Source organism: Quercus lobata, chromosome 5 (genome assembly GCF_001633185.2).
Source record: "Quercus lobata isolate SW786 chromosome 5, ValleyOak3.0 Primary Assembly, whole genome shotgun sequence".
In the NCBI taxonomy this organism is placed as follows: Eukaryota; Viridiplantae; Streptophyta; class Magnoliopsida; order Fagales; family Fagaceae; genus Quercus; species Quercus lobata.
In genome coordinates this window covers 85,052,310-85,066,440 of record NC_044908.1, presented here as the reverse complement: position 1 = coordinate 85,066,440, position 14,131 = coordinate 85,052,310, and the positions used below count along the sequence as shown (strand labels likewise).

At 38.4% G+C, this 14,131-nt stretch overlaps 1 long non-coding RNA gene across 1 annotated transcript; it reads right to left on the bottom strand.

Moving 5' to 3' along the window:
• Positions 1-7,180: 7,180 nt before the first annotated feature.
• On the bottom strand, positions 7,181-7,760 carry LOC115989272. The gene is made up of 3 exons (XR_004091858.1): positions 7,658-7,760; positions 7,376-7,490; positions 7,181-7,227 (listed from the first exon to the last, which is right to left on the bottom strand). It is a non-coding gene; the product is annotated as an uncharacterized LOC115989272 (long non-coding RNA).
• Between the last annotated feature and the right edge of the window lie 6,371 nt (positions 7,761-14,131).

Below are 14,131 nucleotides of genomic sequence, written 5' to 3'. Positions count from 1 at the left end.
ATCTTAGTTTTAATTTTAAAAAAGTGGCATTGAAATAAATTATATTTGAAACCTATTCTAACGCACTCATGTTGTGGTTCCTCAAAAAAAAGCACTCATGATTTGATTTTTAATGGAATTCCACGGAAAACTGTGTTCGCTTTCACCATCTAGGCTCTATGGAAACACATAAACAGGGTACTCTTTGAAAACACTACTCTTAATGCCAACCTTCATAGTATAAGCACAAGGCAAGCAATTCACTATTTCCTCTATACTGAAAAATCTCTGAGAACCAGAAGATTTAGGACAAATGCAGGTTAAGTGGAGTAAGCCCAGTGAGGGATGGTGCTTCTCTAGGGAACCCAGGGAAAGTTGGGGGAGGAGGATTATTTTGTGATCACAGGGGAGCATGGTTGAGAGGTTTCAGTTGAGGCATTGGCTTTACTACAAGTGTAAGGTTGAGTTTCGGGCCTTTAGAGATGGCTTGCTATTGGCAGTCTAGATGGGGATCCTCTATTTAGAAGTTGAACTTGATGCAAGATCTGTTGTGAATATTGTTTAGTCTAGCTCAATGCCTAACAGAGCTTACTCACCCCTTTTAAATGATTGTAGGTCCCTACTCACCAGATTCCAGCAGGTGCAAGTGAACCATATTTTTGGGGAAGCGAATAGTTGCACGGATGCGTTAGCTAAGAAGGGATGCTTGCAGCAGGAAACTTGTGTGTTGTTTAACAACCTCCCATTGCCTGATATTTCTTCTTTTGTATCTAACGATGCCAATGGTGTGTACTATGTAAGGTGCTATGCCAATACTATGCCTTTACTGGTGCTGTAGCCTGTAGCTCTATTCTTTAATGAAGCTCCTTTTCACCCAAAAAAAAAAAAAAAACTAGTACGTCTATTCAAATATAATAAGTGTAAATTGACGTATGTATTTTATTATTAGGACCAAGAATAGAAATTAGAAGTTGTGAACGGCCACAAGGGTCAATGAGAGGGCATACTTGAATGTTAACATAACTTAAAGAGTAAATAAGGGTTTTAAAGTTTAACCCTTCTGAATTTTTTTATTTTTTATTTTGGTTGAAAATAACCTTTTTATATTTAAGTGAATATCAGACACATAATACAAAACTTGATAAAATGTTGGTTATGAATTTTCGTTGTATGTAATCACCAAGTCATTTATCAAAACATGTTAACTGTGCAACATTTAACAAAGCTTTAGGAGCACAGTCAGGAGCTTCTTTTAGCAACAGACCTATTCACTTTAATAATTTTGCAAAGTTAAAAACTATTTACCATTGTAGAAATATCATACGAATGAGAAGCAATTTCACTTCTAGTGTCTTCTCTGAATTCCAAAAGCTATATCAAAGCCAACGATTATGTGCAAAAGAAAATGTCTTTGCATCTCACTTGCAGCAAGTTTTCTTAAAGAAAGCATCATTGGCCAATTTTTTGACAACCAAATTGAACCCTGCCTACACACAGAACCAACCTAACCCATAACATCCAGAACATTGCAGCATCACAAAGTGTATCAAGAACCTATGTACCTCCTTAAACGCAATGCACCAGACTATCAATTTTTGGTAACAAAAGACCTTTACATTTTAAAATTTTAGCAATTGAAACTATGTATCCTTCCTTTTTTTTGTGATGGGTGGGGTGTTTTCAATGGACATGCTATGCATCAGTTAGATCCCTCTCTCCACACATTAAATTAAGGAAGGAAGATTATCTAAGGTCTTTCTTACAGCCCTAAAGAGTGTATAAATACTGGCACCTTCTACAAAAAATCCATATCTATCAATAAACATACTCAAGCTTTTATAGTCAAGAGTCTTGTAGCTCAATGACATTGGCTCTTCTTTAAGAGAATCAAGTTCGAATCCCCCCCTAACTATCAAGTAATTAATATATATATATATATATATATATATATATTTGAGATTTTATAACTTATACATTCATTCCTTTGAAAATCACCAACAATATTCATGTCTAGTGTGTGGATCATCATATGTGATGTGATTAAGTGAGTAGACACTCGCAAAGTCTTACTTTAGTTCATGTGTTTTGAGCAAAAAACAGATGCATAAATGCGACTAATAAAGCTGCAAAACTTTTTAGATCGTAAGCATTCAGTAAACAACAGAAGGCTAAAGTTAAATGTCATTGTATAACAGAGTGGCTGAGCATGAAAATTTTCTGTGGTTAATTATTGCCGATTCAGCAATATGTTTTGGACTAGATACAGTATCACTCAATTCACAGCACTTAGTTTCAAAAGGGAATGGCACTACACAAATACATGAAAAGATTAAAATCTCAAAAAGAACAATGGGTGCTGTTTGATGACAATCATGTACAAAAATCCACTGCCACAAGAGGACATAACATTCCACCAATTCTTCCACCTGAGCTTGCAATTCTGATGCCTGTCGTTCAAACTGAGGTTGGGTATATCTAGATTTCAGTGAAATAATATAAACATTAAATTCTTGCGACTAATTGAAACACTTTCAAGGATAAACATGATAAGTAACACTGATAAACAAGAGTAAAGATACAAAGAATCTAACATATTTTTCAACTGCCCATGACTCAATTTTCATAAGAATGTCACTTCCATAGGTTAAAACAATGAGATAAGACAAATTAAAAGCTAAAAAGTTGTAAAGACCTTAAAGCATCTGGATGAATGTATAAGACCACTACCAACAAAAACAAAGATGGTAATTCAACTTCAAAGTTAGTTCCTAAACTTTGGCTCATTGAGCGATTTTATTTAGTCCCTGAAATTAAAACTAATTCTAAGACCCCAAGTGATCGATTTTAGTCACCACCTAACTTAAATTGACGTAATTTAGTCCTAATGAAGCGGTAACATGTTAGTTTTTAGTTTGACCAAGTTATTTAAGGGACCAAAAGCAATCAATTTAAACTTAAAGCAGATTGTACACATTTATCTGGTTTTGCAGGTTAATGTCATCCAACCACTAGCAGGTATTTGTCTCCGTCTTCTCTTGGAATTCTGCAAACATGCGAGAGCATTTCTCCCGTAACTCTTTCCGAGCTATTGCTTCTGGACGTAGCTCCCTTGCTCTCTGCTCCTTCAAATCTTTCATTGTTATAATCCGCTCTTTCAACACCAAAGAAATTTTCTGCTTTAGCCCTTCATAATCTACTTCTTCTAGATCCACCTATTCCATATATACCCAGATGATTGATCCCTCCAAATACAATCCTCTCTTCCCCTTAAAATCTTTCATTGCACTAACCTGCTCTTCCAACACGAAAGAAATTTTCTTCAGCTTTAGCCTTTCATAATCTATTTCTTCCACATCCACCTCGACCCGGATTGATCCCGCCTTCAATGATCCCTCCTCCTCCAAAGATTTCACTAGATCCCTCCTCCTTCAAAGATTTCACTACCCCTCAGGCAGGGCTTTCTCCAATGCGTCATTCACGTACGAGAGAAAAGTCAAGTCAAAAGTCTCCATCCACTCTCCATGATGCGGCTTAGGTGTTCTCAAAACATAAGTATCCCAAGGCACGCAAATGTGGAACTTGAGTTCGTTAGAGTCGGCTCCCATTACAAAACGCTCGTAAGTCCTCACAAAGTATTTTGTTTGGGAGCCGACTCTAACGAACTCAAGTTCCACATTTGCGTGCCTTGGGATACTTATGTTTTGAGAACACCTAAGCCGCATCATGGAGAGTGGATGGAGACTTTTGACTTGACTTTTCACTCGTACATGAATGACGCATTGGAGAAAGCCCTGCCAAAGGAGCTAGTGAAATCTTTGAAGGAGGAGGGATCTAGTGAAATCTTTGGAGGAGAAGGGATCATTGAAGGCGGGATCAATTCGGATCGAGGTGGATGTGGAAGAAATAGATTATGAAAGGCTAAAGCTGAAGAAAATTTCTTTCGTGTTTCGTGTTGGAAGAGCAGTTTAGTGCAATGAAAGATTTCGTTAGCTCGTAAGTCTTCAGATTTTGCTATTTCCATGGAAATAAGATACTTGCTCCAGAAAGGGCTAAGGAAAGTCCAAGTGGTGCCAAACCCTCACAAGTTTGTAAGACAAATCAAACTGCAAAACAACAATAATATTTCTAAGAAACGCATAATAAATAAAATTAACCAACCAACAGAACAGAACAGCAACCCTACTAGAATCAAAGAAATTAATAAATATATATATATATATATATATATATTAAAATTCAGATTCTACACAGCAAATTTATATATTAATTAAAAAATAAACCTGATTAAACTCATTAGAATATAACAAATTAATTAAATATAAATTCAGATTCTACACACAAACATGTAAACTCTCACCAATAGTACAGCTCTAATTAATTACTCTACACAAAAGAAATAAATAAATAATTGAGACTTAGCGCTAATTAAATGAATAATTCTTCATTGGCGAAAAAGAAAAAGAGAAGAAAGAAGAATTCATTACTCAATATTTTTGCTATTTTACTATTTTAATTTCGGTGTGCAATTAAATCTAATTTTTTATTCCGATTGGATCTACACATTTTATTTTTTTTGGGGGTGCTAACTCAACGGTAGAGTACTCGGCTTTTAAGTGCGACTGGCAATTTTTACACATTTGTATGAAGCAACGTCTTCGTCGATACTATCTCTAGATCTTGTAAGACCGCGACTGATCCTCAAAGGAATGAATGGAAAAAGCAGCATGTCGTATCAATGTGGAATTCTGAGAATATTTTATTCTTAGCGGATCGGTTCAAAACTTTGTTTAAATTCTTGACGAAAAAAAATAAAATGAAATTTTGGGTTAAGCGAATAAATGGATAGAGCTAAACCAAAAAAAAAAAAAAAGAAACGAGCAAATAAATTAGTCCTTGATGCGGGAAATGCTTACCTTGTTATTCCAATAATCGAGATAGGATTGAGCCACTTTTCGAGTATTTGGGTGGTTTGTAGCCCCAAATGTCTACAGGTGGCCACCTTCGTCTTCAACCGTCACCATCGGCGTCGCCCACAAGTGCCGACCTTCCACGTGAGCCGTCGTCCACATGTCGCGACCTTCCATGACGGCCTTCGTCTTCAACCGTCACCATCGGCATCGAGAGTGGATAGAACCACATCTTCCTCTCTCTTAAAACCCTAATCTGTCGATTCGATTCTCCCTAATATTGCATCTGTTTCTGTTTATATATACATATATATAGAGGGAGTTTGGATACGGCGTTTTGTTTGCTGCGTTTTAGCTGCTGCTTTTTTTTTTTTTTTTTTTGAGCACGCGTTTACCCCAACGCGGTTACTGTTTATGTACTGTATATAAACAGTAACCGTAACATTTGATTGGTCTTTTGCGTGAATAGTACATCTGTGCACTGTTTATGGAGCCATAAATTTTATTTTTTATCAACTTTTTCATTAAAAATAGATCCTACAGCACTATTTACACATTTAAAAATTATTTTCCTACAGTATTTTCAGTTTTCAGTTTTTAATTTCAGTAAAATAAATTCTATCTAAACAGACCCTATGATATCGCGGAAATAAAATTATAAAAGTCGGTTCGGTTCCTATAAATATTAAAAAAAAAAAAAAAAGTCGATTGGGTTGGGTTGGGCTTTAGTCTTTTCAAAATGAATTTTTTAATTGGGCCGGGTTGGGTTTTTTATTTATTTTGGGAGTGCAATATGCTGGTCAATTATTTATTTTTATTTTTTTTAAGATACTAAGTATTTTAATACATACAAAGAGATAGAAGAAATTAATTTAATTGGTCCGTCTTGGTGGATTTTTTTTTTAAAATTTTTAAAAGATGAAGGTAGCTGCCCAATGAATTTCTTTTTATTCATAATCTAAAATACGAAAATCCTATCATCTATTCGACTTGCTCTCTCCTCTCAAATCAAATGTAACTTCCCTCTTCTTCTTTTCTCAACCTTCCAACTCCCCTATTTTTTATGGGAGTTGAATTTGTGCAAAAGTAAAACTCCCAACCCTCGCTAGAACCTTACTCACCAGAGGTCCTCCTCTATAAATATATATATAAAATTTACTTGTACTTCAAAATTACAAAAAACTTTTCCGGTGGTTTTCCGGTGGAAGATTAAAGAAATACTTTAAAAATTGTATTAAATTTCTGCATGTCGCACATTTCATAAAAAATTCTATGTACAACTTAAGGGGAATGTAGGAAATTATAATTTACTTTTTATATCATTGAAGACCAAAAATCAAGTTAATGATTGCAAAATAAGATAAAATAATATGAATAGTTGCTGGAAAAAGAGTTGTGAGATTGAAGTAACTATTTAAACTATAATTTAAAAATCAAAATATAATTGTCTTTTGTTAGTAACCCACGTTATAAACATATACTCCATTTTAATGTATTATCACATAAAAAATTTGAGGTCAAGAGTCTTATAACTCAATGACTTGATATCATCTCTTTTATAAGTTCCTCTTCTCCATTGACACTCAAAATTCTTATTCGGTCCAATTTGTCTTATTCAGTTCTATTTAGTCCATTCTGTCCACTAAAGTTCTATTCGGTCCAATTCAGTTCATTCGGTTTTATTTAGTCCTATTCGGTCCATTTAGTCCACATTGGCCCTATTCGGTTTACACTGGTCCTATTCTATTCACTTCAGTCCTATTCGGTCCATTCTATCCACTTTGATCCACTTCAGTCGTATTCGGGCCATTTAGTCAACTTTGGTCCTATTCGGTCCATTTTGTCCACTTTGATTCTATTCAGTCCATTAAGCACAGTGGATCATGTTTATCATCACCATAAAATCTTATGTTTATGTTTTTCTTTTTTTAAGTAATTAATGGTTCAAAACTCGTCGTATGAGTGTATTTTGGTCCCTTCATGTGCATATGTTGAGGATTTGGTTAGTTTACTTCTATGGCTTTATATTTTTGTGCATATATATATATATATACATGACAAGTTTTGAGTTGAATTCCATAAATCCCCTCTCGATTTTCTTTTTGTTCAAAGCATGTTTTGGACAAATTTAGTCTCTATATTTGGTTGGTAGCTGGGGGTGTAAAAGAAGACAAGTTGTGAACATATCAAATTTAATATGTATAGATGCTCATCTAAGCTTGTTCATTAACTAAATGAACTAAGTTTGAGCTCAAGTTTGAAGTTCAATGACTAGTAAAACCAAACCAGTTTGAAGTTTTGGAATAAAGGCTTCTAAGTTAAACATATACATTCCATCACTCTGCCAAATTCAATACAATGAAATCAGTTTGAAGTTTCTGTAGGGAGAAAAAGGAAGAGCTGGAAATGAATTATAACTGAAGCTGAATATCCTGCATTTGAAGAATACATTTTAAAGATCATAACTAAGCACCACCCAGGGAACCGACCTGATTATTTACAAAGTCAAAAAGTGTTTGGCATCCTGTAATTTGCATTTCATCTTGCCGTATTTGATCCAGCAGAGTGTGGATAATGCTTAGTAAGCTACTCGCAAATAGAGGCCTGTGAAATTGTCAACCTAGGGTTAGTAGACTTTTAAGGTGGTCTTGTAGCTTCCAAAAGTTAGGACTTCAATTTATAAATTTCTTCCAACTAAAGCAGGCCAATATAACTTTCCTGCTTCAAAACACATAAACAAAAGTATAAGCATGGAAGAAGGATAAACTCACATTTGCTCCTTACAATAAATTAATAACTTCCTGTAAATGCACATGACAATTTTTGCAGATTGAAAATTCTCATTTCTCAATTCCTTGTAACACCTTTGCTCAAGAGACTCTGTAATCTGATCACCATAATTGCAACTTTCATCAAAAAAGCAGTAAATCTCAACTAACTGATAACACATGAGCTATTAATTAAAAAAGTAATCAGAACTATCTATATAATATGGTTTCTACAAAATATAAAATATAAAAAATTGTAAGAATAGAGAATTGCCAATAAAACAATTGAAGTAATGCATAAACTATGAATCAGAACTTTCTTGCATATTGCTTACATATCTTCTAGATTAAATTTTGGAATATAATAACATGAAAAAACCTAACAGTAAAGTTTTTTCAACTGGTAAGTAACTCATGCACTCAACGGGACTTGAACCAGGACCTCACCCACCAGATGTGCCAGTTGACCAGAGGCCATTGGCAATATGAAATTCCTCACACATTGGTCATGCACTCAATGGGACTTGAACCAAGACCTCACCCACCAGATGTGCCAGTTGACCAGAGGCCATTGGCAATATGAAATTCCTCACACATTGGTCATGCACTCAATGGGACTTGAACCAAGACCTCACCCACTAGATGTGCCAGTTGACCAGAGGCCATTGGCAATATGAAATTCCTCACACATTGGTGCACTATATTGAATCACCAATGGCAACAATGGAGAGAATTAGGAGAATAATACGAGGTTTTAACCAGTTGAATGGTCTCACAGTAAGGCAACATGAAGAAACCGATATGAAATAATTTCTACCAACCTTATACCAGAAGACAAGACATAAAGGATCTAAAATCACTTAATACAAATACCATCACAAAGGAATGTGGCCCCTACATATTTACACTGCGCTTTTAACATCAAAGTGGTTATTCTTATATGTTTATTTGGTTACAAAAAAACTGCTATTTCTGAAATCATCTAAACACCAAAACGTTGGTTTTGGATAACCAAAGTTGATTCCAACTTTTATTTGCATACCAGGATCCTTTAACTTGTTTCCAAAGACAGAAACAAGCATAGAACACATAATGCAATGCCTTAACACTTCCATCTGGGATAAAAACTTATTATCAATTCCACTGCTTCTACTTTCTAGCCATTCAAGTTACATGCAACAAAAGAGCAACCACTGAAATGATGACATAACAACAATAGAGAGAAAACAAGAGCTATACAAACTGAACTATCAAGAGTGGGAAGATTTATTGTATGCAGAAAAAAAAAATGTTGAAGTTGTCATTGTGGGCGCTAACTGTGTGATTGGTGCTTTGATATAGAGCAACATTACTGCATGTATATATCAGTGATCCCTAAAAATCATTTATACACTTCCCTAGGGGAACACCAATATTCAAAGTAGTCAATTAATCAGATCATTAACAAAATTCACAAACCTTCTTTACCCACCACCAGCTATGTGATTTTTGATACAGGCAAGCAGAAGCAAAAGCAAGTACAAGATAGACCAAAGGAAAGAGTGGTTCGTTCTAATAAAAGAAAAAAGCCTATTTGATAGAGTAGAAAGAAAGTAGGAGTAAAGGGGTTCCAATTAGCTAAACTAGTAAAGTCTCCTCTTTTTTTTTTAGGTCTCTTGTCATGGAATAAGGGACATGGGTTTAATTCCTGCCTACAAAAAAAGGGTAACCAGTTGCTGTGTTAGCCTAGAGATAAAAAGAAATCCTAATGAAGCAGATGTCATAAATTTCGAATCCAATTCTTGTATCTATCAAAAAAAAAAACTAGGGGCAGAGAGAGAGAGATTGTGATCATGCTCGTGGTCCTATAGAGTAGCACATCCTCCTCAAATTGTGAAAGCATGCATGCATGGATCTAAACAATTAATTAAACAAAACACACACACATATACATATTGTAGGGCGTAAATGACTTATGGGCCAAGCCGAGGAGGATTATGGCCCAAGTTCAACAAAATAGACTTTGGGTACCGCCGAGGGTAGTTCAGTCCTCGGCAGACCCAAAGCTCCCCCTCGTAAAAAAGGGTAAAAACGGTATAAAACTGAAACTCGGAAAAAAGATCTAAAATATCCGGGGAAAGCTGCTGTTATTATCATTTAATGCTCTGAACCTGATAGAGCCGCAGTCTTTAGCTTTTACAACCACCCCCAACGACTTTGAATATGGGTTGATGGGACAAGTATCAATTTTGGAAAGATTGACCCTATACGTGGACGAAGGACAATGAACACAGGCGAATATAAAAGGAAAAAGAAGGAACCTAAGGAGGGGGTTGGGAAAAATGGCCAGAAACCAGAGCCTCCCAACCCACCTCCAGGAGAAAGACTCCAGGGGTGAAGGAAAACCGAAACTTGTATGTACACCACGAAAAGCCCACCGCCTGTCAACCAAGGCCTAGCCTTCCAAACCCACGCTCTACAAATGATATTGTTAGGGGCCTTTTCACGCGCGAACCCGACACTGTTACGGTCCGCCACGAATCGCGTCCTTACAATTGGCGCCGTCTGTGGGAAAGGCTTGTGTGTTGGTATAGGAAGTGGGTCGGTAGAGTTTCTTCGTTATATCTAACCGTTAGTTATAAAATTCTAGTATAAAGTTCCGTTAGGAACTACGTTTCTTGATTAGGGGCTTGGTTGAGAAGCTAACTCCCTTAAGGCCAAGGTCCCCCATAAAGAGCAAACTAGGCACTTTGTAACGTTAACTGTATGGATAAACCCTAGGGGCTTGGCTGAGGAGCTAACTCCCCTAAGGCCAAGATCCCGCACAAAGAGAAAACTAGGTTTTTGGACAGAACCAAGGCATTGTATGGTCCTCAGACCCAAGCCTCAGGGGAAACCAACTACCTGGATGTGGAAAACTAGGTTTTTGGACAGAACCAAGGCATTGTATGGTCCTCAGACCCAAGCCTCAGGGGAAACCAACTACCTGGATGTGGAAAACTAGGTTTTGGACAGAACCAATGCATTGCATGGTCCTCAGACCCAAGCCTCAGGGGAAACCAACTACCTGGATGTGGAAAACTAGGTTTTGGACAGAACCAAGGCATTGCATGGTCCTCGGACCCAAGCCTCAGGGGAAACCAACTACCTGGATGTGGAAACTAGGTTTTGGACAGAACCAAGGCATTGCATGGTCCTGGACTACCTGGATGTGGAAAACTAGGTTTTGGACAGAACCAAGGCATTGCATGGTCCTCGGACCCAAGCCTCAGGGGAAACCAACTACCTGGATGTGGAAAACTAGGTTTTGGACAGAACCAAGGCATTGCATGGTCCTCGGACCCAAGCCTCAGGGGAAACCAACTACCTGGATGTGGAAAACTAGGTTTTGGACAGAACCAAGGCATTGCATGGTCCTCGGACCCAAGCCTCAGGGGAAACCAACTACCTGGATGTACTTGGATGAGGAATCAACTATTTAAAGAAAAAACTATGGCCTGTAAACCTCGAAATCCCTCCGAAGAGAACTCCGCGTTAGCAGACGGGTTAATACCTTGATTGCGCGGATTCCTCGGCCTACCCTCGGACCCCCAGTATCAAAGGGGTTGGTGCGATACGGTGCAACATATTACCCCAAAAGCACAACCAAAGTCCCTCGCTACCTACTTACCCTTTTAGACGAATTATTTAGAGGTTATCGTTCTCGGACATTGGTCTAGCATGCATCACGTAGTACTCAGCGCTTATCCCGGTTAGTTCCAAGAATTTAACTTATTGGAAGTTACCATTGCTGTACTTGATAATATTTGTGAGTTTAAATTAGTAGGAACCTGTGTTAAAGCATTTTTTCTGCCTGGAATATCCTTAAGGGTAGGCTTGCATTTAATGTTCATGCATAAAGTAGTTGTTATGGAGAAGAAAGATATGTATGGAGAAGTAGACACATATTTTATTAAGACAAAGGAACAGTACAGTGTACAATAAAAAGCTGAAACAAGCTTACACTAAAGCTGACTGCATAAGTAAAGGAAAATACAGGCAAGTGGAGAGAAAGCCGTGGGGACAGCTCAGAGGAGAGGTTGGCTACTGCGCCGAGTTATTGTCTAAGGAAATCATTCCTCCATGCTTTTGCACGCCCGTAACTCAGGCAGCAAAAGAACCTGACCTCAGGCTAACACCATCTACAGAAAAGGTGCAGGGAGCCGGAAGTTGGGAAGCCCCCGCGAAAATCTGCCTGCCACAAAGTAGACAGTGGTGATGGTGGAAATCCCTTTTTCTGACATACCAAAAATCGGGCATGACCAGAACCTGCTTCGGATTTTGACTAAAAGAGGGAGGAGTACCATCTTCCCTCCATCAAGACGGAGGACTGGCTTGAATCTGTGCCATCCTTGTCCATACCATATCACCTTGAGGATTCGGTGCCTCTGGAGCGCGCGGAGACCTTTCATCCCTATCCAAGCCTCAGACATCTTGCTTTGGGGCAGTGGCACTAGGGAGAGGGATCGCGGATATCGAAGAAATATAGTTCTGAAGGGAAAGGGAGAGTTCATGTGCAAGTGAGGTGATCCCCTAGCCCATTTATACCCAGAAGTAAACCGGTGGCATTTAATTCGCGCAGCGTCCCAAGGAACGCTACAGACAAAACGTCTCTGGCTCGATTTCTAACGTCGTCTGCAACCCTGAGATTAAAAGAGTCTCGGGAAGGTGCACCTCGAACATTGGGACGCCAAAAGGTACCGCGTGGTCAAAGGGTATGGTAACACCTCTTAATTTGTGGGCCCAGGGACAGAACCAAGGCCTTGCATGGTCCTCGGACTCAAGCCTGTGGGGAAACCAAGTACAAAGAATTATAAAAATTACAAATTTTTGGACAGAACCAAGGCCTTGCATGGTCCTCGGATTCAAGCCTGTGGGGAAACCAAGTACAAAGAATTATAAAAATTACAAGTTTTTGGACAGAACCAAGGCCTTGCATGGTCCTCGGACTCAAGCCTGTGGGGAAACCAAGTACAAAGAATTATAAAAATTACAGGTTTTAGACAGAGCCTAGGTCTTGCGTGGTCCTCGGACTCAAGCCTATGGGGAAACCAACTACTTGGGTAAGTAAAGATTTGAATTTCGTAAGATAGGCTACTTGATAAAAACGTTAAGTCACTTCGTCTACGGCTTAACACCATAAAAGGTTAAGGCCAATAAAGGGGTAAGGAAGATGGTGGGACGCCTCAGCATTTAATCGTGTAAGAGGGCTATTCATTTGGCGGGGGATATGTCCTCGGACGGTTATTTCTCACACGGCATCAAGCCTTCGTTTTTCACCTCGGCTAGCATGGGGTAAGTATTACTCTTCGTTGGTCGGCCTTATTAGGCCAGACATTTCTATTAAAGTTATGGCGACGTCTTTTTTTTATCAAGTCTTTTGGTCTTAGTCGACATTGATTTAGATGCTATATAATCGTGTCAAGCAGTATTTGTAGATCTAAAAAAAAAATATAGGAACAAAATATGCGAAATAAGGTAGACAACAACCTTTATTAATATGAAAAATTGCTACAACATACAAAAAGGGGCTCAAACGAGCCTATACAAAATGTGAACTGCCTAAGCAACCATTACATCTGTAGTACAGAAAAGTAAACTGTCAAGCGTCTTTTAAACTCGTCTTCAAAGTTTCTCCAATCTCTGCCTCATTGATGCTCATACTGAGAGAGGGACTCACTTTAAAAAAGAAAATGAATAAAGAAGATGGAGGACATGAGTAAAGAAGGAGGAGAAGAGGAGAGAGAAATGAAGAGACAAAGGGAGGAACAAAAGATAGAAAAGAAGCAGCATCAGGGCGGAACTGGTGCTGGGAAGACTATAAGAGGAAGGCGGAGGAGGGCACCAAGGAGCAAAAGAGGGAGAAACAGAAGCACTTAGCCCCTGTCTCAGCCCTGACTCCTAACACGCCGGTGCCATATTAGGTACGCTCGTGAGGAGCCGGATGGTAACGATCTTGGGTGTTCTCGACTCAGTCACGTCGAAAGTTTGACGTGACGAGTCCCTGCTTCGGATTTTGACTGAAAGAAGGATGAGGTTGATTTTGAGTCTTCGCCATCCGTGTCCCGATCGAGCCATGATAAGCTTTATCGGAACGTGGCGTTTTTGGGAGGGGTGGGGCTTCTGCATCTCTTGTTGTTATGGTAAAGTATTTTACGGTTAGGTGTATAAACCAGCGAGTAAACCGAATCCTAAGGGAGACTAAGTATTCCAGAGTCACAGGGGGATGAAAAGGGATTTTTGGTAAAAACAATAACCTCCTCCTGTCCTATTTATACAGAGGGCGGAGCGGGGGGCATTTAATGGGTTCAGATCTCCAAAGGAATCAGCAAACCCAAACACGCCGGTTCCATTTCCCCACCCCATCAAAATAAACCGTCGAATTAAAAGTAGTCTCGTAAATAGTGATTATTCAAAGCTCGTTTTGGATGCCCCAAGCAATGAGAACGCTTCAAGCGC